Source organism: Chaetodon trifascialis, chromosome 24 (genome assembly GCF_039877785.1).
Source record: "Chaetodon trifascialis isolate fChaTrf1 chromosome 24, fChaTrf1.hap1, whole genome shotgun sequence".
Taxonomy (NCBI): domain Eukaryota; kingdom Metazoa; phylum Chordata; class Actinopteri; order Chaetodontiformes; family Chaetodontidae; genus Chaetodon; species Chaetodon trifascialis.
In genome coordinates, this window is record NC_092079.1 from 1,149,484 (window position 1) to 1,177,169 (window position 27,686).

The following is a 27,686-nucleotide window of genomic DNA, read 5'->3' on the forward strand; positions in this document are numbered from 1 at the left end:
CAAATGAACTGAATTTCTACCCCCTGCAACTGAATTACTGTTTGCTCAAACAATATTTCATGTCTTTTACACGTTTCAACTATTTTCTCAATATGTATTTTCCATGTAATCTTCTTGTCAAAGCAAATCCCTCAGTACTTAAAGCGATCTACTGTTTCTAGATCTTGTCCATGTAGTTTAAGACTGATTTGGTTTTGTGTTTTCCTTTTAGAAAAGATGACTGCCTTTGTCTTTGTAACTGAGAACCTGAAGCCCCATTCCAAAGCCCAGCTTCTACCTTCCTTATTAGGGCCACGGGGCAATCGCCCGAGGCCTATTGCCCCCTACAGCTCTGAAATAGCTATGAAATAACTGTAGGGTAATAGGGCTCGGGGCTTCGCTTGCACTGATTCTCATGATGTGCCTGGCTAAATGATAGGACTTACGGTTTTTGACTTGTGAGCCTCTGAGCGAGGAGAGTACCTCTGACTTGGCCCATAAGGTCCAATACAAATCAAAAACAGGAGAGACAGAAACCAACCATGTATTTAACTCGATGTAAAATCCGCATTTTTGACCACAGCGAAAAAAAGAAAGTGATCAGCATGTACAGCAAAGCCTTGTGGCTCTAATGGTGAAGAAATTTCGGGAATAGGAGTTTTGGTCTTTGAGTGAGAAGCGTTTGTTCGGGGGGTGCGCAGAGGCCAAATTCAGACGTTTCTGTCTCTGCTCCTCATTGACTCCAATACAAAGATTTTCTGAGAGAAGCAGAACGGACCCCTGTTTTAAACTCTCAAGTGTCTGCGAAATATTGACTTCAGAAACACCGAAATCACACCGAATCGTTCAGGAAGTCCTGACAACAATGACGGTCTGTGTTTTTTTCTGATAGGAGCTACCGTTTGGTGATCATAAGCCCAAATGTCAGACCAGTGCAGAGGCAGAAAATCACTTTTTCTCCCTCTGAATGCATGTGTGTCTGCACCTGTGTCTGAGTGGGTGACATCATTGATCAGGCCACCTCAAGTTGCCGTGGCAACCTCCGAGCCTCTGTACTTCTCTCAGCACTCCTCTCCCACATACACACACATATGTAGCTTCAGCTGCAGCTATGCAGTGGCTTGACAATGAGCCACAGCCTAGCCTATTACTGGTGAGGTAATGAGTGATGTTGGCCTGTTAGCATTAGCCACAATGCTAACATGCTAATGCTAATATGAGGTCCTATTAACTTCTTGGTGCATGGAGGTTTAACTTTCGATGTCAGGTTGTTGTGCTAATATGCAAATGATTAGCATGCTAATGCTAACATGCTAACCTTGGCTAAAATGATTGTTAAGGGCATTCTAATGGTGGCTCAGATGTTTTTAATGTGTTATTTGACACACTAATGTTAGCATGCTAATGCTAACATGCTAACCTTGGCTAAGATGATTGTTAAAGGCATTCTAATGATGGTTCAGATGTTTTTAATGTGTTATTTGACATGCTAATGTTAGCTTAGCATTAGCAGCTGTCCAGCAGTAGCCCCCGTGGCCCTTTCATAATTTCCCAGGGGGAAATTGTCTAGTTTGTTCTTGTAATTTCCAAGCATTGAATGCCTCGTTCCCTCTCCTTTTCCACAAAACTCCATCATCTGCTCATAAAGATGTCCGTATGGACCTGTCTGTATTAATGAATATCTCATTGATCATTGATCTGAAAACAAAAGTGGACTTATAATAGAGCCCTGAGCAGTTCCATTCTCTACTATGTATTTCCACTGTAAGTGTTTCCCCTCTCACTGACGTCATCCTGTCTGTTAAAAAAGCTTAATCCACCTGTACATTTCCCCCTTATGCCCATATGGTACAGTCTGATTAGCAGCCCCTCCCTCCACATCGTGTCTCAGGCTTTGTCCACATGGAAAAACAGCCACTACATTCTCTTTATTTCCCTGAGCTTTCCTGATTTCATGTTGTAAACACAGAGCGGGATCGACAGGACTCCTTCCTTTCCTGAATCCTGTGAGGATTTTCCTTGGTCAAAAATAATATTTCAGGACTCAAGGTGCAGAGCAAAGACAGAGACAATGTCGCAAAACACAAACTAGATTTATTACAAAAAGGAGGAACAGAAGGCGAACTCAAACTGAGTGGAGATAAGCAAAAACACCACGCTGGAACTGAGGCTGAGAGGCACACCGAGCGGGACTGAGCACACTGAAAGAAAGAGCAGAACAAAGAGAAGTCCAAAAACCCACTGGATAAGTCCCAGGACAAAAGGCTTTTCTTAGAAGTTACTCACACTGAGACAGGACAGACACACGGTACAGATCAGGACGAACTGGCAACTACAAGACCAGAGAGCGTCCCCTAAATGCTGCCAGCAATCAGCTCCAACACGCCTCAGGTGTGCAGGTAATGAGGTCGTCATGGGGGAAGGGCTGCCCATTCTCAGACAGACAGGGGAGACAGACCAACAGACAAAGAACACTGGGGACAAAGGAAGGGAAGGGACACTGGGAAAAGACACATCCTAACAAATCCCCTCTGATAGCATTTTATTTCTCCCTCCTTTCTAAATAACAGAGCAGCCTTTCGCTCATCCATAATTTGACCAACATGTGATGTTCGGGCTCTCGGTCTGTAACTCTTCCAAACTTGGATCCTGACCTGGTTTACAGACAGGAACAGTTATGGACTCTTTCCACTCATCTGGCAACTTCCCGTCTTCCCACATCCTGTTATACAATTTCAGTCACATCTTTTGACTTTGGTCACTGAGATTATTGAACATACAGGAACTTATTTGATCTTTTCTCGGAGTTGTCTTTCCAGATTTTTTAAGGCGTTATTCAGCTCTGTCATTGAAAACTGCAGCTTCACTGTATTTTCATCCTCCTCTTCATCCTGTACAGTCTCCATGTTTCTTCATATTGTCCCTCCTCTACCTCTCTTTTCTTCATCACTCACTCAAATTTGCTGTGCTATGCACTTTAACAGAAGTCTTTGCTCATAGTTCTGCTTTTCCTCATTATTTCTGACCATTTTCTGATCACTGTTCATTATTGGCTGTCCACACTCTTTCCTATTGGCTGACATTGCTTTCATCACAGCCCACACTCTGTCCAATGGAGTCCTCATTCCAATGACTCAACACCTCCTCCAACACTCTCTTCTTGTATTCCTTATTACTCTCCTCACTCCTGCTTGTTGCTTCTTGTAAACGATTAAATTGTGAACAGAAAGATTTTTTAAAGGATTTGTTTGGAGCCTTTATTGCTTTGGTGCATTTGCTTCATTCAAATCTCCACACCAGATTACTTTCCCTCTCCAATCATCTCAGATGGATTCCATCTTTTCTTTGTCTGATTGCTGACAGGGATTATAAAATGAATGATCTTCATACTTCCTGCCTTCATCCACACCTCAGTGACGACGACCTCTGACTCTTGTGCCATCACTTTTTGCCTGAATTTCATACCTTGTCTAATGAAACCACCATTTCCACCAGGTCTGTCTTTCCGAATGCTGGAGGATCCTTTCATAATAAAGTCCAGAGTTGGTTTGAGCCGTGTTTCCTGGTTTTGCTGCTGATTCCCTGATATCTCCTTTAACTCTTGTCCATTAGCAAAGAGACTTCTAGCATTGCGTTGCAGAATGAGCGTTATGGAATAAGTTGCTGCCTGCTGGCTGACGTCTCGTCTCCTTGACTGAGGTCTGGGATGTATTTTTTTCCCAACATCAATCTTTCATGTTCAAGAACTTTGCTGCTGCTTTCACAATGATCTCGATCTTTTCACTTTCTCTTCGTGCTTGTTCTGAGTAGTTAATGCCAAGAACAGAACCAGTCAGTCAGTGGTCAGTCGTGTCTGATGATGCGTGGACTTTCTTCCTGGTGTTGAGCCGTAGGTCTGTTCTCCTTTCTGTTTTCCTTGCCAACCATCTTCACGGCCTCTGCATCAGTCACTCTCTGTTCTGCTCTCACCTGCTGGATTTCACTCTGTTTCTTCACTCTGCAGCCTCCATATGCTGCTGTGTGATTTCCTCCACGATTACAGCGTTTAGCTGCTGTGTTATCCCACATTCTCCATCAGCGTGCTCCCTCACACCTTCCACACCTCTGCTTCCCTCTGCACGCCGTGGCACCGTGTCCATATCTTTGACATGTGAAGCGTCTGAGTGCAGGTGGAGGTACGCTCCAACCCTGAAGCTCATGTGTCCCACCATGACCTGATCAGGGACAGTCTGCTCTTTGAACTCTGTCACTGCTGATGTTCTGTCAGTTTTCTCATCGTTCCTGAACGCCTGCAGCCTTTTATTGCTGCCACATTTCCTCCTTTGATCAGCTTCTTCACCTCTGCCAGCATCTCCTGCAGCTTTTCCTGATATCAGTCCTCTGACGCCGCTTCCCCTCCCACTGCTTTCCTCTCTGCTGCTTCTTTCTTGCTCACACTTTGTAATGGAGGTGCTTTGTCTCTCTGCCCAGCATTCTTACATTTCACACACAAACTGCCGTCTCTGAACACTTTCGCCACTTCAGTATCTGCAAGCGCTTTCTTCAAAGCTTGGTTTGTTAGAGTGATCGGACTCACAGGTGAAATATCACGCCCTGCTTTCAGTTTCACAATAATCTTGTTCTCCTCCGTCATGAGTTTGTTCCTCACATCATGTCGCTCTTCATCGTCTGTAAGACACCGTTTGTTTGTTTGTTTGTAGGCGTTCTTCTTCCTGCTTTCTGTCTCTGACTCTGAAGTGGAGTCCAACCCATCATCATCATCATCATCATCATCATCATCCTCATCATCCTCATCATCATCATCCGATCCACCACCACTGCTACTTGCCATCCAGTCATCCTGCTGCCATCCATCACAGTCCAGATTATGTCAAATCCACCAGCTCATTTTTTATGTTTGTTTGTTGGATTTATCTCTCTCGCTCTCCGTCGACTCTCAGCTCGCCTTCATCTGGATTTCCTCCTTCTCGCTGAGACCTGGATTTAATCTGCAGAGTTGTGCCCTCTAGTGGACCGTTTCTCAGAAACATCTCACTTTTATTCCTTTTGCTTTTGGTTCTTTTATCAGGAAGATGTTTTTGGTGTTTCGCTGGCTTCTCGTTGCTTTTAGCTGCATATATTCTCATCTCATCCGCATCATCAGAGTCTTCCTCAGCATCATCCTGCAGGAGAACAGACCTCCAGCTGACCTTTGCCCCCCGCATCCCTTCAGGAGGTCTGAGGAGGAAGGACACTCACAGACAAAGGGTCACCTATTATTGAAACTGACCACCATGAACACAGAGTCAACAGAACAAAGACATTATTCTGTGTCCTCTCCATCATCTCTGTTCACTTCTTGTCTGACTTCCTGTCCAAATGTCCTCAGCCTGTGCACTTCCTGTTCAGACAGACCTCCTTTCCCTCTGCACTTCCTGTTTGACCTGGCTGACTCCATCAACAGCTCTTTGTCTGGGAAATACTTCTCCACTTTCACACCTTTCACATGTTTTGGTTTCCACTTCATGTTGAACATCTGACTGAACTTCAAAACAAAGCAGCTGATTCAAGCCTTCAAAATAAAACATGAAGACCTTTTGTCTGAATTCAACATTCAGACATCAAACAGCAGCAGAAACAGCCCGTTTGGATGAACATCGTGTCTTCTTTGGAATATTTGGATGAACTTAATGAAGGTTCAGCTGATTGATCGACTGAATTTTTGACCAAAGTTTTGCAGTTTTAAGATGAAATTTGACATTTTTCAGATCAAACTGTTGAACAGAAACTTGAAATAAAGACCAAATGGACCAACTGGATGATTTAAATGCAGCTCGGTTCAATAATTCAGCAGCAACAAACGACTCAGTGATTTCAGCTGTGACTGAATGAAACTAGTTTCCAGTAAAGTTTGAATGAAACGGAACAAAAGTTCATCTGATTTCATGAATGTGATGAAAGAGGAAGAGACTCAGCGTGTGTTTGTGTGTTCAGGAGGCTGAAAGTGACGATGGAGCAAACAAAAAGTCAGAATTTAAGAAGAAAAAGTGACATATTTTAAACGTCTGGAGGACAGAGTCACACCACAATACACAACAACACACAGAAACACACACAGAGACTCAGTCAGTACGACGCTGCAGGAAAACGGTGAAAAGGTGAAATATTTTGTGGGAAACATGGAGAGAAGGTTGAATTTTAGAGGAAGTTTCTGAATATTGAGCAGAGATTTTGCAGGAAAACCAACGTTTGTTGGTGTGTTTCAGCTTCATCTCAGTCTGCGCTTTGGCTGTTTGTCACACGGTGGCCAAAAGTATGTGGACGGCCGAACTTTCACTCAGTGTGTGATTAACGTGACTGTGACACCGTGTTCATGACTGTGCTGCACATCAACCTCCAGTCTTCTGCGCTCAGCCTTTGCAGCAGATATTGGAGCTGCTGTTTGATCCTGATCGGACACCAGAGCATCACTGAGGTCCAACGCTGATGTCGGTGATCAGCATGAGAAACGTTTCTCCGTATCTTTCAGCTGAGTCCGGTCAGCAGTCCTGACCTGAAGAAAGACCATAAAACACTCACAGCAACATTCAGCTTTGACTGCAACAAGATCCACAACTGAAATCAACACACAGCTGAAGGTTCAAGCCAAACAGCGTTTCCAGACTTTAATGATCACAGCTTCCATCTTTAAAGGACTGGAAGTGGAAGAAGTTTACAAAGTAAATGAGCAATCTTTTCAATCGTGTTCAACAAAGTTCATTGATCAATTTATTCCAATAACCTGAAAGACTGATGTGACTGAGATCCTGCACAGACTCAACTGATCTGTTCAGCAGTGTTTGTCTAACAGGAGGAGACTGTCCCTCCTACAGACGACACAGAGACACTGAGGAACCAAACCAGGACCAGAGCCCAAAGCCAAAGCCAGGATAAAGAGGTTCAGTGAATGTGGTGTTGAAGGTGTGGAGGTGGATCAGTGAGTCAGAGGAGACTCTGTAGAAGGACAGAGTGCCAGCAGGACAGTCCACATACACTCCTACTCTGTGAGAGACAGAGGAGGAGGAGGAGGAGGAGGAGGAGGAGGAGGAGATGGATGTTGTTCTGTCATTGTGCCAGACAAAGTCAGGACCATCATCAGAGCAGAACAGACTCCAGGACTGATCATTCAATCCAAACAAACACTCTTTACTGTCTCCTTTCCTTTTGATTCTTCTGTAACTCACTGATACAAAAACGTTTCCTCTCCACTCGACCTCCCAGTAACAGCGACCAGTTAAACCAGTTCCACACAGCAGCTGAGGCCAGTGGTCAAACCTGTCTGGATGATCAGGATATGACTGATCCTCCTCCACATACGTCATCGTCCTGTTGTTGTCAGACAGTTTGATCTCTCTGTTCACTGTGTTTGTGTCCAGTTTGAGTTCACAGGAATCTGATGGAGAGAAGAAGAAGAAAACAGCTGCAGTTATTGATCGATCAGCTGTTGATTGATGGACAGTTTGATGATGACATCAGAGATGTGAATGAGTGATGTCACAGTTTGAAGATGGCTGAATGTGCTCTGCTCTGTTGTCATCAGTCAAATTAAAGACACACTTACACTTCCTCAGACATGGGCTCAACCATCGGACTCCAGCAGGCTCCACCCTGAAAGGAGGAGGGGGGTCAGAGCAGCACCTCCTCTTTCAGCATGCAAACATGGACGTTACATCACTCTCACACACACAAACACAACATGTTGATGCGGCCTGCTTCTCCCTCTTCAGCTCTGCTCAGACACTGACAGCGACACTGATTCTCTCTCATCATTAAATCTGCCTTCATCAGCTCATTTCCTCATTTCAATCTGTTGCTGACTTCTATTCTGAGCTGCTTCACTCATTGATCGCTCTCTTGCTCTCCCACCTGTGATGATCAATAATCAGTCTGACTTTGTCTTCACTCAACAAACCAACAGAGCTTTAATCATTGACTGTTGGACACAATTGTCCTCATCATGTCCCATATGTGACCGTGCTTCATGTCTTCATTACAAGTGTGAAAACTGTCAATGAATTCAACATCTGAGACGAGTCATCACGACTCTGTTGTGTGGAAATCTTTTCATGTCAAACTTCCTGAAGTTCACCAGAACAAGAAGAGCCACTTGACGGGCTCTATTTTCGACTCCGCCGCTGGCGCGGCACAAAGTCAGGTCCACTGCGCCGATGGGGCATGGCGGCGCAGACTCTGGTATTTTCGTGTGCTGCGCCACATCTCCACCTCCTTCTCATCTCAGTCCCACCCAGCGGCGCAACTCGGAAAGAGGGAGGGGAGAAGGCGTGGAGTGGGTTCGGCACAGCCGAGTCAAATCTTCACCAATCACAGCAGCTCCTCGCCTCATCTTTAAGAACCCCACTGGCCAGGCGCATGGCAAGTTTCCAGGAGACTGACGTCACTCATATCTCCTGACACCCGTTTGTAGCATGTGCGCACTAATCTAGGGCTAGTTCAGAAGATGAAGATGAGTTTGGCTCTCGGAGTGAAGAGAGGAAGAGACTGAGACAGAACTTGCTGTTTAAAATGGTATATTGAAAAAAATAGAACAAACAAACAAAGGGAATGGCCACCCACAAACAGAAACAGAAATCCCAAATTCAAACCAACATTCAATACAATCTGATCAGTTCAACAGTTCAATGAGCCCCATCAGCCTGGTGAGTTCAATCGATTCACACAAGGAGCTCAACAAAAGTTCAGATTTGCCCACAACGCGAAGGGCTGCAACATAATGACCGGAGGCGGCCTGAGTGTCCAGAGGGGCAGTGTCCAAAGTGGGGGAAGGGAATGTGTGTGTGCATGCGTGTGTGACAGGCCGCTCAAGCGCACAAGCTGCGGGGGCATATAATGAGAGAAGAACTGGCTACAATAAAGAGCCTCCTACCAGCCCGACCAGAGCAGGAGGATCGATTCCTGGTAAGTGAGTAGTGTAGCAGGTGACTTGCAGACTCACTGCCCAACGTGCATAGATTCAGTTCACATGGATTAGCTCGCCACCTGGCCAGTTCCGCAGTTTAAACGGATTTACTGCTTTGTCTTCCGGCGCTGGTAGTCGGCTCCTGCAGCGTTTGTCTATCTTCGCGTGCCCCACTCGCATCGCCCCACTGACTTCCTGCAGCGCTGTTTTATGGACGCGGATAGGCCGCACGCGGTCATGTGATGGCGTGACGTATGACGCCCAGACTGACGCTAGGAGACCGCTAGAATAAATGCATGAACTCGTTTTTTTCCACATTTGTTTATCTTTTCTCAGTATATATATATATAGTTTTATATTCTGTACTATATTTTGTTTATATATATGTAAGGCAGCTAATTGATGGCGGGCAGTTGCCTCTTTATGTCAGAGGGCGGCACTGTTGTGCTGTTTATTCTATAGCAGATTCGCTCTGTTTGTCCCCTTAAGGGCACCGTAGCTTGGAGATTTGTCTCCGTGTAGACGCCATGTTTTTTTAAGTTTATTTTTACTTGCTCCGCAAGGTGTTGAGACCAGCAGCTACTGCAAATGCAGACGGCAGAGTTGAAGAGTGTGAATGTGGAATAAAAGGGCAGCCAAGGCCTTGAACCACAATCCCAAACCCTGTGTCCGGTGCCTCCTTCTCTCCGCACAACACTCCACCACAAACACAAAATAAATCACAACGCAGAGTCCAGGGGTGGTGCAGAGAGTCTGACAGCAGGCAAGCAGAGACAGTGGGTTACTCTCAATATAAATATTTTGTTTTTATATTTGCTTTTTATATATATAGTTCTCTCTCTTTTCTTTCTTTTCTAATTTTATTCTAATATGAGGTCCTTAGATGGTAAATCCTCGGCCTCCTCCTCCTCATCCTCATCCTCCTCAAAGCAATGATGTACTCCATCTTTGTAGATAACGTTAAGCATTACTATGATAACATTTGTATTTGGAATGAAATGACGTGGGTAACAACGGACAACGATCATCACACGTTTTTCCATGTGTCTGTCTCTCTCTGTCTCTCAGTGCTCTGAGAAAAATGCAGTATATCTGCTCTGTAGGATGCCACGGCTGTTTCTGGTTGGCACAGCGACGTTAACCGATTAGTTCTAATCCCTGTTTCACCTGTGTACATTCAGTCAGGTTGAGTGACCATCACGCGTGCCCAACGCGCTTTCGATGTGGTCACATGAGAGACGGATCAAAATATATAAATTTAGGTCTGACTGTATGCGCTGACTCAGATCGTTGCATTGAACTACGGCTGTTGCTAATAATTGATCGCCGTGAAATGCCAGACACTGTGGAAACCTGACTGTGAGGTGTTGGTGACGTGAGCGCACGACTCCGCCGGTTTACGAAAATCCACTTGCGCCGCACCGAGTTGACCAGGTCTGAGGTGGCGAGCTTTCAGCGCACTTTTACGCTCATTATGCCGACACCTCCCCCCTACTGCGCTGCAACGCCCATCCTGGCGCACCTCTGTATGCCTCGGTTTACCAAAATACCAAGTGCGCCATGCGCCTGCCTGCGCCGGTCGAAAATACTACTGCGCCGGTGGCGCATCCTGCGCCGCGCTGGTGGCGGAGTCGAAAATAGAGCCCGACGTCTGCACAGGGAAATATTTACAAGTCATGTTTGCTGTGAAGACCATGTTCAGTCCAATTGTTGTCCACTGATGAAGGAACAGTCCAACATTTTGAGAAAAACACTTGAATGAAGCATCTCAAAAGTCCTGCTCTGTCCTGTGGCTGTCAGGTTCCAGTAGTTTGAACTAAATACAACTGCTTTGGACCTATTGGAAGCTTGTTTTTATTTCTTTGAGGACAAAAAGGACATTTGTCACACTGACAAACAGTTTTACCATGCAGCAATCTGTCCAAACTGCATCAATGATGACCAACAGGTCATCATCATGTTTGTTCCTGGAGATGTTCTCCTTGAGACCTCCAACACAAATATGTCCTTTTCATGTTCAACCAGTGTTTATGTTGTGATCAAAGGACAAAGGTTTCCTACATGTCTGACTGTTCATGTCTCACTCACGTCCACCATCAAGCAAAAAGTCAGACAACATGTTCCAGCTCTTCCTCCTCTTTCACACTGACTGACTGTGGCTGCAGCAGCCTCTTCATACCTGACAGTGTCCAGTCTGCAGTGAGGATCCTCCAGTCCAGCAGACAGCAGCTTCACTCCTGAGTCTCCTGGATGATTGTAACTCAGGTCCAGCTCTCTCAGATGGGAGGGGTTGGATCTCAGAGCGGAGGCCAGAGAAGCACAGCCTTCCTCTGTGATCAGACAGCCTGACAGCCTGAAAACACACACAACAACACACATGGAAGATCATCTGAGGGTACTGCTGTCCGTCCAATCGTTGCTCTCAGAATGCAGAGATCTGATAGGCTGAGCAGCATCACGTGGGAGGAGTTACAACACATAATAATTCTCAACAGTTTCTGTGTTTCAGGTCAACGACTTCACACTCGACACTTCACTTCCTGAGTTCCTCAATGACACCTTTGTGCTAATTAATCACAACTGAATCAGGAATAAAGTGACGTCCACTAATCAAAGTCACATGACAACAAAACATAAATGAGGATTTCCATCTCAACCAGACTTCATTCATAAAAGGTACATTGAGAGAAAACATCTGCCAATCAATGAAAGTCTGCGTCAAATGTGTGGACTTCTGAGGTTAAAGAAAGTCTCAAAATCATCAATCTCAGTCAGAGATCTGAAAATAAAGAAACCAGACTGAAAGATTCAAATCCTGACATGAGAGAGACTGTTTAAACTAAATGAATCTCTAAATGTATAAAACTAACTTAAATCTGTCAACACAAACAGTAACTTGATCTGACCTGAGAGTTTCCAGTGCACAGTGTGGACTCTCCAGTCCAGCACACAGCAGCTTCACTCCTGAATCCTGCAGGTTGTTGTTACTCAGGTCCAGCTCTCTCAGACTGGAGGACTGGGATCTGAGGACTGAGGACAGAGCTTCACAGCTTCTCTCTGGGAGGTTACAGCCACTCAGTCTGAAGAACAAGAAGAAAAAGAGCATTTATTTCAAAATGTTGAGTCTCTTCTCAGCATGTGTTCAAATCTTTGCTGTTCCATCATAACATGTTGCAGATGTTCATTCATTGTCTTCATGTCTGTAGAAACACAGTCATGTATCCTCCATGAGGGGACAGTGTCACACCTGAATCCACTTCCTGATCTCATGTTTAAACCTGCTGGATGAAGCTTAAAGTGAGGTTAAAGAGAGGTTACAGCCACTCAGTCTGAAGAGACACAGGAAGGAAGCAAACAGTAAGTTAGATATCAGAGTATTTATTGATGAAGAAACTTCACTATCTCTGTACTTACAGAGCTTTCTTGGAGGCTTTGACCACTGGCAGCAGCATCAGAAGAGCCTCCTCTGAAGCAGAGAATTTCTTCAGGTCAAACACGTCCAGATCTTTTTCTGATGACAGTAAGATGAAGACCAGAGCTGACCACTGAGCAGGAGACAGTTCATCTGTGGAGAGTCTTCCTGAACTCAGAGACTGTTGGATCTGATCCACCAGAGAACGATCATTCAGTTCATTCAGACAGTGGAAGAGATTGATGCTTTTCTCTGCAGAGGGGGTCTCTTCAATCTTCTTCTTGATGTACTCGACTGTTACCTGATTGGTTTGTGAGCCACTTCCTGTCTGTGTCAGCAGGCCTCGTAGGAGACTCTGATTGGTCTGCAGAGAAAGACCCAGGAGGAATCGGAGGAACAAGTCCAGGTGTCCATTTGGACTCTGTGAGGCCTTGTCCACTGCACTCTGGTAGAAGTGTGTCTCTGCAGATTCATGGTAGGTTGTTTGTTCTTCTGACAGCAGATTGACTCCAGACTTGATGAAGGTCAGATGGACATGAAGAGCAGCCAGAAACTCCTGAACACTCAGATGGACGAAGCAGAACACCTTGTCCTGGTACAGTCCTCTCTCCTCTTTGAAGATCTGTGTGAACACTCCTGAGTACACTGAGGCTGCTCTGATATCGATGCCACACTCTGTCAGGTCTGATTGGTAGAAGATCAAGTTTCCTTTCTGCAGCTGCTCAAAAGCCAGTTTTCCCAGACACTCAATCATCTTACTGCTCTCTGGAGTCCACTGAGGATCTGACTCAGCTCCTCCATCATACTTGATGTTCTTCACTTTGGACTGAACCACCAGGAAGTGGATATACATCTCAGTTAGGGTCTTGGGCAGCTGTCCTTTCTCTTTGGTCTTCATCACATCCTCCAGAACTGTAGCAGTGATCCAGCAGAAGACCGGGATGTGGCACATGATGTGGAGGCTTCGTGATGTCTTGATGTGGGAGATGATTCTGCTGGCCTGCTTCTCGTCTCTGAACCTCTTCCTGAAGTACTCCTCCTTCTGTTCATCAGTGAACCCTCTGACCTCTGTCACCATGTCAACACAAGCAGGAGGGGTCTGATTGGCTGCTGCAGGTCGTGTGGTTATCCAGAGGCGAGCAGAGGGAAGCAGGTTCCTCCTGATGAGGTTTGTCAGCAGCACATCCACTGAGGTGGACTTTGTAGCATCAGTCAGGATCTTATTGTTGGTGAAGTCCAGAGGAAGTCGACTCTCATCCAGACCGTCAAGGATGAACAAAACCCTGAACTCTTCAAACCTGCAGATTCCTGCTTCTTTGGTTTCAGGAAAGAAGTGATGAACAAGTTCCACCAAGCTGAACTTTTTCTCTCTCAGCACATTCAGCTCTCTGAAAGTCAACGGAAACATGAACTGTATGTCCTGGTGGGCGTTGTCTTCAGTCCAGTCCACAGTGAACTTCTGTGTTAAGACCGTCTTCCCAATGCCAGCCACTCCCTTTGTCATCACTGTTCTGATTGGTTCATCTCGTCCAGGTGAGGCTTTAAAGATGTCTTCTTGTCTGATTGTGGTTTCTGGTCCGTGTGGTTTCCTGGAGGCTGTTTCAATCTGTCTGACCTCATGTTCATCATTGACCTGTCCAGTCCCTCCCTCTGTGATGGAGAGCTCTGTGTAGATCTGATTCAGGAGGGTCCACTTTCCTGCTTTAGCGATCCCCTCAAACACACACTGGAACTTCTCCTTCAGGTTACATTTAAGTTTACACCCACAAACAGCAGGACTTCCTGAATGAAGACACAACAAATAAATCAATGAGTGATTGTTAAAGTTCAGATGAGAATTTAATATCCTTGTCTGAACATATTTTGGACATCAGTGAATGTTCATTGATCCAGCAGTTAAACCTTTAGAGAAATCCTCTTACTGCTCTGCAGACGCTCAGCCAGCTCCTCCTCCTTCATTCTCCTCAGGAAGTGCAGCGTGATCTTCAGAAATATCTCTCTGCTGCTCCTCCTCTGCTCTGCATCCTCATCCTCATCCTCCCCCTGACTCTCTAAGCATTCTGGGTAATCTGGACTCAGAACCATCATGATCTTCTTCAGCTCGTTCCTCACAAAAGAGACAATGTTCTCCTCCAGCAGCTGGAACAGAAGATGATATGAATGACACAAAGTGAAATCATGGAAGCAAACATCAGATCCATGTTGGACAGACTGATGGTCCACTGGTCTAAAAAGTGCAGTGTGGACACTATTGTGGACAGAACAGATGTGAAAGCAGCTGTTGTACATGTACAGACCAGATGAGTCTGATGCTGCTGGGCAGACTGACCACTGGGAACCTCTGAGCTCTCCTGGTGGACTCTGTGGAGGAATCATGAAGAATTAGCTCACATCATGCCCGTCCAGACAGTGACAAACACCAGCTGAAGGTCCTTTGAGCTAAAGTGTTGATTCCAACATTGAATCAGATGGTTTCCACTGACATTAAAGTGTCGCTCGTACTGCTGATCCCACCGTGAATCAACAGTCCAGCCTGCATTTCTGTGCAGCTTTCACTTTACTGTGTTGGTTGAGCAGCTTGTCTGCTTGAGTCCCTCCAGTTCTTATTGAGCCCTATAATACTGTGGACAGCATCACACAGCTCACACAAGCTAACTGGATGCTACCTGTCCAGCACAAACTGGCAGTGAGTCCCAATAAAGTGAGTGAAACCTGAGCAAAGCAAAGAGAGAAGCAGAGAATACTGGATGAAAGCAAAGCTGAGGCTGATTTCACATCCAGCTGTGTTTCTCATGAAAGCTGGAACGTTCTTCTCTGGACGGCATGAAGGAAACAGCTGCAGCTGTTGCTCATACAACTTGTTCTGGCTCTTTCTTTTATTCTTGGACAACATGTATTTCTTCTTGTCCACTTTTTGGACACACAACACATCTTTGAGCTTTGTCTCCTCCCTGAGGCACAACTCCAGCCTGAGGTGAGATGCCATGATGCCGCCGTCAGTGTTGTTCTTGACTTTGTGAATCCATCAGCAGCATCAGTCACAAACAGATTGTGTGTTTCCACACACTCTCTGTGTTGCTTCACTCTGTGTTTCACAGCAGCTGATCTCAGTCCAGCTGTTATCACTGACATGTTTGTGTTTGTGTTGACACATGACTGAAAAGCACAACATGTTGATTTGATGGAGGAACTCAGTGGAATCAGGGTTAGTCTTCGTTAGTGTAGCAGAACCGGCCTCCAAATGACCTCTTCCTTTCCCTCCTTTTTGTTGATACTCAAGGGAAATGCAGGTGTAAACCCGCCAACTATAGATTATAGATCTGGTTTACCTATAATGCAATCTGGTTTCGAAGAGAGACAGGAAGTCTGGCTCAGTAAACTACTTTACTCACACACTGAAGAAAGAAAGCCAAAAGGTCAACGCCTATCTCTAAATCAGGATGTCCCACTCTATGCTAATTACTTCCCCAATAGCCCGAGGACTCCATACAACAAGGCTGCCTGAAGAGACAAATGGCAGGCCTCAGAGGAATCCACAAACATCAGCAAATGCTGATGGGTCGTAAACCGGACATCCCTTGAAGCAACTAGTGACTCATGTTTGTGTGCTCTTTCCTCAACACTCCAAGATAACCAGATTTTATGTCAAACTTAACTTTTCATGTTTTCAACTTACAGGACTCGGGGTACGCATAATATTGATGTTTTTCCCGTATCTCTGACCCGAAGTATGACCAAGTTGTGATTTTAACGGTTTTATAAAAAGTTGTATGAATAGTCACCACAAAACTATACTGCCATCCAGAGTTTCCTAACCGTCAGATTGAATATGCTTGACTTGGTACATTTATCGATAAGTAACCGTAATCGTGATAATCATTTTTGGCAAATATAATCTGCCTCTCTTTATTATTACCTTTATTTTTGTATTAGTTATTCATTGAGTTATTATACCTGTTGGGATAAAACTGTACCATGATTGTCATTTAATGTTGTTCCCCAACCATAGAAAGTATCTAATGCCTGCTGTGAACAATGTTGAAATGCCATTGAAAATTTGTCATTGAAATTACATGTGATTGACCATAGTGAGAAGCAGATGAGCCCCTCTTTGATTAGTTCAGCTCCATGAGGCGAGATTACACCGCGCGTCACAAAGAGTCTCGCGTGATTCGATGGCCTGCCTTTCGACACGCCCCGGAGCGACCTTTAAAAACTGCGTGTAGTGCGCTTTACAGTCAGTAGATTTTTGGTTTTGTTAGTTGGTTTTAGTTCTGTTCCTTTGTTTCTTTTCACGTCTAGTTACTCTCAGCTGAGTTCTTTTCTTTGCTTTTGTCTTAAGTTTTGCACAGTCGTTTTGCTCCTTAAGTTTTCGTCTTCGAGCTACTCCAAGCCATTCCGAGTAGCGTAAATTATCTTCAGAAGACGTATTCTTATAATTTGCCGTAAGCTTCAAAGTTAACTTCCTCTTTAGCCCAACGTTTTGTTTTGTTTTTCATCAGTAAATTTAGGCAAGTAATACTAATTTTGTAGCCTTCTTCGATCGGCCATCGAAGAGACTCTTAATTTGTACTATCAGTCTAAAATAATCCGTCATGGACTCAACCGAACCAAACCCTGCGGTCAGCTGTTGATCCTTGGTCCGGTTCACAACCATCCGGAGCAGTCCATCATCTGTAACCGACCGCCGAATCAGTTCCAGAGACGCCCCGTTCAGCACCAGCTCGTCATCTTGGAGGCCTGGGCCTTCCACCAGATCACCAAGCAGATCGAGCCACGGACAAACATCTGGAACGTCTTCGAGCCAGTTCGGAGCAGAGCACAACGGGACGCCAGCAACCAAGTAGGCACGCTAAGCGGGTTTGAATAAGAGTTGGTCCGTGAGGTTAAGAGTAGGTCAATTCGTCCAAATTCTCTCCATTAATCGTTCATTCCCTTAACTCTGCGTTCGCGTCCCCATTATTCCCTTTCGACTGCCTCTCACTATCGCCAATTCATTTACCATTGTGTTGCCATAAGTTTCTTGTGTGTTCTGTCATATCACCTCCCATCTTCTGTGTTATTATTCATGGTACATTATCCATTATCCACAATTCTGCTTAATAAATGATATTTTGATTTAAGTCCTGGTTAGACGGTGTCCTTTTGAACTGAATATATACGATCCCTGTATCCAGAATTTACACTTCAGGTTATCAGACTGGTTTACTGTTAGTCCATTCGTTAGTATTTATCAGCGTTATAGCAGTTAATTTCTGCAGTCCTTCTTAGCTGAGGAAGATGGTGCCCCGACATTTTATCAACGAATGCAACATCAAATTAAGGTAGTACACACTACATTAGCATCTGTTAGCCTCAATCATGTCACTGTTTCATACTCATGCAGTCATCAGTCAGAACGTGTGTGTGGAGGAAATGTTCAACTGGAGTCAAGAGCTGAAGACTGGTTATACTGGGCAGCTTCCACATGTGAGAATAGAAACGACTGAGAAGAAGAACGACGCTGAAAATAAAGGTCAAACTGTCCAACACGATTTTAACACTGAGAACAACTTACTGTCTGTCAGAGACATGTTGCTGTTTAAAGTCAATGAAGTCAACCTTTGACTGGGCACTCTTCAAGGACACACAGCTGGGTTCAGGTCCAGGTCCAGCAGAGGGTTTTCTGCCATAGATCCTGTCAGACACACAGGAAGACCACCATTATCCTCAGCTTTCATTGTCCACATGTGGACATGGCAGTGCTATTTAGGAACAGACTGGACAAATGTCCTTTAACACTAATCTAGCCCTAACCTTCATTGTCATTCTAGGACAACATGAACATTAGAATGACAACTGGTCAGACTGGATTAAATGAGGACAAACATCAGCAGTGGACAACATGAGGAGGACATATGGACATTTCAGGTCAAATTGTCCAACACGATTTTAACACTGAGAACAACTTACTGTCTGTCAGAAACATGTTGCTGTTTAAAATGAATGATGACACCCTTTGACTGGTCACTCTTGAAGGACACACAGCTGGGTCCAGGTCCAGGTCCAGGTCCAGGTCCAGGTCCAGGTCCAGGTCCAGGTCCAGGTCCAGGTCCAGGTCCAGGTCCAGGTCCAGCAGAGTCTGGTGGGTCCTGCTGCTCTGGCCTTCAACACAACACACACGGAGCTTTGAGTGTGAATAATGATGGTGGACAGATTCGAGTGCTCTGACATGGAGACGAGTCCTGGACAGTCAGAGATCCTCGTCTCACCTCTGAGCTTCGGTCTGGACGTCATCGTCCCCACACAGACTGGTTTTAGAGGGACGGACTCCCTCCTCTCGGTCCTCACACCGATTCATGCTGCTGAACTCACGTCAGCTCACACACACTTTGATCTGGAGAGGAAACACAAATCATCCATGTGCACATCAGCTGAAATCATCCTTTCACGGTTTCTCCTGTCAAATATCAGCTGCTCCTCCTCTGATTGGCTGTTATCTCGTCTCTCATATCAGTGTCAGCTGAATGCAGTCGGACAGCAGCGTGAGGCCGAGCTGCTGTACTTCTATCAGTCCATTAGATGGCGCCATGAAGCTGCAGTGAAGTGAACACACACTTGATGCCTGGACCACCGTTGACATCCACTGACACACACTGACTGAATCTGACAGGAAGCCTCAGTTTGTGGAAGATTCAGTAAATTCAACATGACTGAAAGTTTCTTTAAGCCTCAATGATCCTCGATCATCGATAAGTGAAGGAGAAAGTCAAATATTTACTTTCTACTTACTTTATATATTTAGGAGAAACAGAAAATAGCACAAATATTCAAGTACAAGTACAAGTACTTCCAGACTGTACTGAATTACACTACTTGAGTTTGGAGAAAAGATGGACGGAGCTGCAGATCGATGCCGTTTGTGCTGAAGCTAAGCTAACGACAGTTTGAGTAAAAAACACGAGTTACTTTACCTTCAGCTGGAGCTTCAGAGGAGAAAACAAACTGCTACACACCGAAGACAGGAAGTGAAATTAAAGTTCAGACAGGAAGGAGCAGAGAGAGAGAGAGAGAGAGAGAGAGAGAGAGAGAGAGAGAGACATGAGTCGAGCTGAGGACAGAAAACTCTGAGCCTCCATCAAGTGAGAGTAAATCAGGCAGGAAATGAGACACAGACACAGTCTCATGTCCTTCACAAAGAGCTTTAATCTCCTTTATCTCATCAATTTCTCTTTAATCCTCAGAGAAAAAAACAAAAAGCACATTTTATGACTGAAAACCTTTATTTCAAATGTGCATCAATGACAGGAAACAGGAAGCAGAAAGTCTGAACGGCTCCAGCTTTTCATTCTGCCTTTTATTCACATTTCTATATTTCTGAAGTACTCACATCAACATTGTACTGCAGTACAAGTACAGAAGGAGCCTACTTAAAGAACAAAGTAATAGTACTCGTTCTGCAGAATGGATCATCTCACAGTACTTTTATACTGCAGTTTCATCTGTAATTTTACTTCATCATTAATTATCTGATCATATTTTGAGAAATAATGTGAATCTCCAAAGTAACTGAAGCTTTAGAAGAAATGCAGTGCAGAGCAGAAGAAAGTAGCAGGAAGTACAAATACTAAAGTAAAGTACAAGTACCTTACAATTCTTAACCCCCTCCGCTCCACTTCACAGACTACATTCACCTCCCCTCACGTCACTCTACAGGAGCCACCCCCAAGTCCCCCCCAGCCTCTCCATGACAGCCGACCAGGTGAGGAAGGAGCTCAGGAGGATGAAGGTGAGGAAAGCTACAGGCCCGGATGGCATCAGCTCCAGACTGCTCAGGGACTGCAGAGATCAGCTCTGCGGGGTCCTCCTGCACATCTTCAACACAAGCCTCAGTCTGGAGAGAGTTCCTGCCCTTTGGAAAACTTCCTGTGTAGTTCCTTTTCCAAAGACTGTGCAACCCAAGGAGCCCAACCACTTCAGGGCAGTGGCCTTAACCTTCCACCTGATGAAGATCTTGGAGAGGATTATACTGAACCACCTCCGTCACCTGGTGGGCAGCACGCTGGAGCCCTACAGTTAGCATACCATCCAAGCATCGGTGTGGAGGATGCAGTCATCTACCTGCTCCATCGACCTCTTTCTCATCTGGAGCACACTGGAAGCATGATGAAGGTCATGTTCTACGACTTCTCCAGAGCTTTCAACACAATCCAACCATCACTGCTCAGGGGCAAACTGGGAGGGGCTGGTGTAGACTGCCACCTGGCTGCATGGACCATCAACTACCCCACCAACAGACCACAGTATGTGAGGCTTCGCGACTGCGTGTCCAATGTGGTAATTTGCAGCACGGGGGCTCCACAGGGGACAGTGCTGTGCACTTTCTCTTCACCCTCTACGCATCAGACTTCAGACACAACACCAACAGCTGCCACATCAGAAGTTCTCCAATGATACAGCCATCGTTGGACGTGTATCACAGGGGAATGAACTGGAGTACAGGGAGGTTGTAACCAACTTTGTTGACAGGTGTGGACTGAACCACCTGCACATAAATGCCAGCAAGACAAAGGAGATGGTGATTGATTTCTGAAGGAATGTACCACAGACTACACCAGTGAACATCCAGGGCTCGGACACTGAGATCGTGGGGGATTACAAATACCTGGATGTTCACCTCAACAACAAACTGGACTGGACAAACAACACAGACGCCCTTTACAGCAGGGCATACCTGCACCTGCTCAGAAGACTGAGGTCCTTTGGAGTTTGTAGGACACTGTTAAAACATTTTATGACTCTGTGGTTGTATCTGCAGTTTTCTGTGCTGTGGTCTGTGGGGCTGTGGGAGCTCAGAGAGGGACAGGAAAAGACTAAACAAGGAGGTGGGTGAGAGGAGGATGTTAGCCAAGCTGACATCGATCATGGACAACTCATCCCACCTCCTGCATGAGACAGTGGGGGGCTTCAGCAGCTCCTTCAGTGACAGGCTGCTGCATCCAGTCTGTAAGAAGGAAACTGCCACAGGTCCTTCATCCAACATCTGTCAGACTGTTTAACTCCAGCATCATGTCATGTCACTCTTTGTTGATGCTTCTTTCTTTCTCAACTCTACATCATTAACCTGTTTTTGATTTGCACTACTGTTCAAGGCTAACATCTGCTCTAATGCTAACATCTGCTCTAATGCTAACATCTGCTAACATTTGTCCATCTCACCTAGTGCAGTTTCTAAATTTCTTGGTTGTATGTTTCTCTCAGCTGTGCAGTAATACCATTTATGATCCAAACTGGGAAATGTATTTTAATAAACTGTTTATATTGTGCAAATACACAGACCCAGTATTTCCCAAGTGAAGTAGTATTTTCCTAAGGTGTAATACAACACGTCATGTCAGTAGTTAGTTTTTCTCAATAATACTACGAGCAACACTTTTTTATGGCAGTAGGATTCTTTGGCATTTATGTTTTTAACAATCTGCATAAAGGTACAAAGTCCATCCATCCATCCATTTTCTATGCCGCTTATCCCTTTCGGGGTCGCGGGGAGCAGAAAAGAAGCACAGTATGTCGTAGGTACGAACAGCTCTCTGTATCCTCCTCAAGAAGGGCAGAGGTGAATCCACACTTCCAAACAGACAATAAAACAGCATACAAAGGAAATCAACAACATATGTGTCTACATGATATCATACAAAAAGAGTATGCAAATAATATTGCCTTGGCAAGGATGGCTCATGCTGGTGATAACAAATTTCTCCGAAAGAAGCACATGTCAGCTGTTGGTTAGGGGACACATTGAACTTTGCTCCATCAGGCCCGTGTGTGCAAAGAAAAGTATATCCATTGATTGACTTGTCTTCGGGTGCCGATATAAACGCCGAGAATATATGAGCTGACAATGCGCGACGGAGTTGGTCGTGATAAAGTGATGGACGGATTTAAAATTAGAAACACCACCGTAACAGCGAAAGGACTGAGTAATGATGAGTTGGTAGTCTCATTTATAAACCTACCAACCTACACAGAGGACGAGGAGATTTTGGAGAAACTGAGGGAGTGGGGAGTAAAGGCGCTCTCCCCCATTAAGAGACGCATGTGGCCAGGTACTGAAATTGCAGACGGAACAAGATTTCTAAAAGTGAAATTCACAGACACCGTTAAGTCGCTGCCTTATTCTACTAAATTCGAGACGGCGGCCGGATCAGAATACTTTCGGGTTATTCATGACAGGCAAGTGAAAGTGTGCCGCTTGTGTATCCAGCCAGGCCACATCGTGCGAGACTGTCCTGCTTTCACATGTTTCGTGTGCGGGGAGCAAAGCCACTACGCCAGAGAGTGTACTGGGAGCCAGAATACATGCTTGACATGCATGGAGAAGAGCAACAGGTGCATCTGTGAGGCGGCGTCAGGAGGAGAGCCGACTGACAAGAGCTACGCTGAAATCGCTGAGGAAGGAGAGACGGAGAGAGGAGGGGACCCCGGTGCGCACGGGAGAGGACGAAGGCTTCCCACAAGGGCTGTCGGCAGGGCTGGAGGAGTCCGGAGCTGGCGGCGGAGGATCTGATGAGGACGTCTCTAGGAAGGTGCGGTCCGAGGACGGCAAGGAGCGGAGGAGATCGGCGGCAGCCCCCCTCATGGTGATGAGCCTGCTGGATGGCCAGACAGACGGCCCCGAGGATCACCTGTCAGTGGTCACGAGAGAGGGACCGAGCAGTGACAGTGGTGCGGATGCGGAGAGAGACGGCGAAGGAGGAGAGGGAACTTCTGAAACCGGGAGGAAGAAGATGAAAAGCTAGAAGATCAGTTGGGGTGTGATGTGGACTCCGGAGAGGAGATGGATATCACGGAAGAAACGATTAGGAAGATCAAAAGAAGGAAGCCAGAAATGAGAAAGATGAGCAAAAAAGACAAGGTATGAGGGCTGACCTTTGGACTGAGAGATAAGAACAAAGCAATATTAATTGAGAATGCGTTAAAGGCAGACATAGTGTGTCTGCAAGAGACGCACTGGACGGATGAGATGATGGAACAGATGTAGGTGAAGTGGACGGGAGATATTTACGCAAATCATCGTGAAAGGTGGGAGGGTAGGGGTGGGGGTGTGTGGTGTCTGAACTCAAGCATGCTGACAGAGGAGGCGTACAGGAAAATGATCAGAAACTGTGTGGAAAAGGGGAAAAATCAGCTTGAGTATGAAAACAATGTGTGTGCATGGTGGGAGATGATAAAAAGGAAAATAAAACGTAAAAGCATTACATATGCAAAACAACATAGCTTTGAGAAGAAGGAAAAGGAAACCTACTTGAGGGAACAACTAGAGTGTGAGGCGCAGAAATTGGACCAACACCCAAATCATGGGAGCGCACGATTCCTGAAACTCCAAGCTGAGGTTGAATCACATGAGAAGGAAAAATGTAAAGGGGCCATCATAAGGAGCAGAGCACAGTATATGGTGGAGGGGGAAAAATGCACGAAATTCTTTCTGGGTTTAGAAAAAAAGAGGCAAAGAAAAACTTTCATAACAGAAATTGAAAATGAGAAGGGCGAGAAAATAAGTGATTTGGTGGGAATATTAGATGTGGTAGAGACTTTCTACAGGAAACTCTTTCAAAAAGATAATACTGAACAAAACTGTATCGAGAAAGTTTTGGGGACAGTGAGTGCAAGGATATCCGAGGAAGACAAACAGGCATGTGATGGAAATATCACTGTAGAAGAAATTAAATTAGCAATCAAACAAACAAAACCCAACAGGAGTCCCGGATCGGATGGATTAACACGAGTTCTACAAAACCTTTTCAGACAGTCTCGCACCAATTCTGTTAAAAGTGTATACCTGTATGGAGGAAAGGGGGAGGTACCAGATACTATGGCTACGGGGGTAATCACCATCCTGTATAAAAACAAAGGCAGTCCAATGAAGCTGGAAAATTACAGACCACTCAGTTTACTAAATACAGATTACAAAACAATTGCAAAAATTCTAGCAAATAGAATGAGAGAGGTTATAGGGAACATTATTGCACCGACGCAAGCATACAGTATACCAGGGAGGGAGATCACAGACACCATATGCACCATTAGGGATGTAGTGGAGAGGATGGACAGGGGAGGCCAGACAGGGCTAGTTCTGAATATAGATCTGAACAAAGCGTTTGATAGAGTGGAGCACAATTTCCTGGAACAGACAGTAAGTACTTTTGGATTTGGGCATAGATTTAAAAATTGGATCATGCTGTTGTATAGAAATGCAAAAAGTCAAGTAAAGATAAACGGAGTGCTCACTGATCCCTTCCCTTTGGAGAGGTCGGTCAGACAAGGATGCCCTCTGTCTGCAATGTTATACACGATAACTGCCGAACCTTTGGCAACACTGGTCAAAGGTGATTCTTCCTTGAAGAGTATCCAGACTCCGGGTGATGCGGGCAGCCTAATCCATCAATATGTGGGTGACACAACGTTCACAGTAAGGGGATGGGAGGACATTAAGAGAATCACGGACCTCATGGACATTTATGGGAGAGCGTCGGGAGCAAAGGTGAACGTTGAAAAATCAGAAATCATGTGTGTGGGGCAGGTGGAAACTAACAAATGCAACTTGCCATTCAAAATAGTGACGGACTATATTCGAGTGCTGGGAATAAACATAGGAGTGAAAGCAAAGGAAGCCAGGGATGCCACATGGATAGGGACATTGAACAGAATAAAACAGACGTTAAATTTTTGGAAATCAAGAGGCCTGAAATTCAAGGGGAAAGTAGTAGTGGTTAATGCATTGATGTTATCGAGACTGAATTATGTGATGGGGGCGCTGGATATGCCAGAGTGGGTGTTACGCGATATACAAAAAACTGTAAATGACTTTCTTTGGGGAGGTAAAAAGTGGATGTTTGGATGCTGTTTGAATCAAGGGTGAGGAGGGAAGTGTCATCTATGTGTAAATATTTGTCAAAGGAAATGTATGAAAGATGGTATGTGAAAGGATGTAAACTAATCTCGGTTGATGATAAGGGAGGGTTTAAGATAGACTTTTGAGTTAACGTTTTTTTCTTCTATGTTACTATGGATTCAGGTCGTGCTATACTGAGAGGTTTGTCTTGTATGTTTATTTATCTTTTGCATTGCTAGGGTGTTTGGGATTTCTGTGTATGTATGGGAAAAGAGGATGTAAATTTATGTAGTAAGAAACATTGTGAGACTGAATGTGAATATTTCTTGTTTGTTAATTTTTTTGATAAATAAAAGAAAAAAAAAAAACAACGCCCGATCTTGTCCAATCTCGGAAGCTAAGCAGGGTAGGACTTTGATAGTAGTACTTGAATGGGAGACCGCCTGGGAATACCAGGTGCTGTAAGCCTTTTCTTCTCGACTTCGGTGCAATGGCCATCCACACTGAGAAGAAAGTAGCACCACGGAACAGGGGGCTTGCAACACACAAGTGAAACCATGAGAGGCTGCTCACTCATTGTACCTTATTTATTAATAGTGGGCTACTGTTAAGTCAGTTTCACTGTTATTTTTCCTTTGATTTTGAGACAAACATTTGTCAAATTCACTTCTGATGTATCTTCCTTTTATCAGGCCAGAATTTTTGTTTCACATTCATGTTAAATATTTTAAAATAATGTTTGCATGGCAATTGCAGTTTTGTCATAAAGATTTTACTGATTATCTGTTGCTGACTTTTTGTCTCTCTCTTTCACCCACCCTGTTTATTTGCAGTGCAGTGCTGCAGATCAACACTGACTTTAAGTTTTGATCAGAAATGTGTTTAAAGTTGATCATAAAAATTAACTGCAATTCTGTATTGGTGAACAAATGAGCTCTTTAAGAGATCACCAATAAAAGTTTTACTGGAGTCAAATAAATGTTACTTGATGGTTTACAAACAGCTTATTAACCATTTACAAAGTATAATGAACATATGTTGCAACTTTACGATAACCATCAAAGTAATGATTATAGATGGTTTATAAACAAAATATTAACCATTTACAAATTATAACAAATATCTGTTGCAACTTTACAATAACCATCTAAGTAATGTTTATAGATGGTATATAAACCAAATATTAACATTTACAAGTGCTACAAATAAGTGGTCTTCTACATATTTAATCTTTATAGATGTTTTACAACTAATTTCTTAAAGGTATATAAATCATTAACAAACGCTTAATATAGTGTTAAAAATGTTACGAGTGCAACTATAAACTGTTAATAAATAGTCCATTAATAATTAATAAACATTACTAATTCTAATTTAATTGTTTGTTAATGGTAAAGAAACTATTAACTTACATTAATAAACTAAATATTTGCAATTTATAAATTATTGTTAAACATTAATAAATCATCTATGTACTATTTATAAATGGTTTATATGCAGTTTATAAAAATTATTAAATATTAATAAACTATCTGTTAATCATTTATAAATGGTCTCTTAACCATTTATAAATGATGGTTATCGTGAAGTGTTACCCAAGAAGCTGCCACTCCATCTGAAAAACAGGCATGGAGTGAAAAAGGAGCCACAAAAGATTCTCTAGGGCTCTGGAGAAATCATGAAGGAAAAATAGTAGCTCCGGCTGGACTACTAAATATGCTGTGTCAAGAAGCACACAGCAGAGGTCACTTTGCTAGTTCAAAGGTGACAGCTCTCATTTCACAACATTGGTGGCACCCCCATCTTAAAGACATCACCACATATTTTGTGCAGTCTTGTGAGATATGCAATCAGTTCAATCCAAAGGTTTGCCTCAAAGCTGGGTTAGGCAGCTACTCTTATCCTGTCTGTGAGTTCTGAAGCTGAATGGTGTTAACAGGGCCGGAGTGGGACTCATTTTCAGCCCTGGAGTTTCATGCCTCAGACCGGCCCACTTTAGATCACAACCTATTATTATTAAAATCATGTATACATTTTAAGTTTACCATAGCGCACTGTTATGTAAAGCCTTGTAATTCAGTGTATTTTTCTAAAATATTTCCAATTCAGTGCAAGTAAGGGTTGCTTCACAATGTAGATTTATATCAACATGAGTGCACAACCTCAACATTATTCATTACAACACATCCTTTTCAACAATATCTGAATCTATATTCTGTTCAGTAAGTGTTCGTTTGGACATCGAAAGTGGTTATATTGGAACTACTTCTTGCTTGTTCACACACTCTGTTACAACAGCTCACCTGTTCCTTCCAGAGTGGCATCGCATCATACTATAATTTAAATAACGTTATGTTATACCACAACGCTACACAATTCATTGACATGATAATTAACTTGAACGGTGGTTTGCAGACAAAGTTCAACATCTTGCTGTGCCCGTTTCATCATCCTCATTTGTCGTTTCCAACTACAAGCTCATTTTACTG

General features: G+C 44.2%; 1 pseudogene; it reads right to left on the reverse strand.

Moving 5' to 3' along the window:
- Positions 1-2,257: 2,257 nt before the first annotated feature.
- On the reverse strand, positions 2,258-19,357 carry LOC139328041 (NLR family CARD domain-containing protein 3-like; annotated as a pseudogene).
- Positions 19,358-27,686: the final 8,329 nt, after the last annotated feature.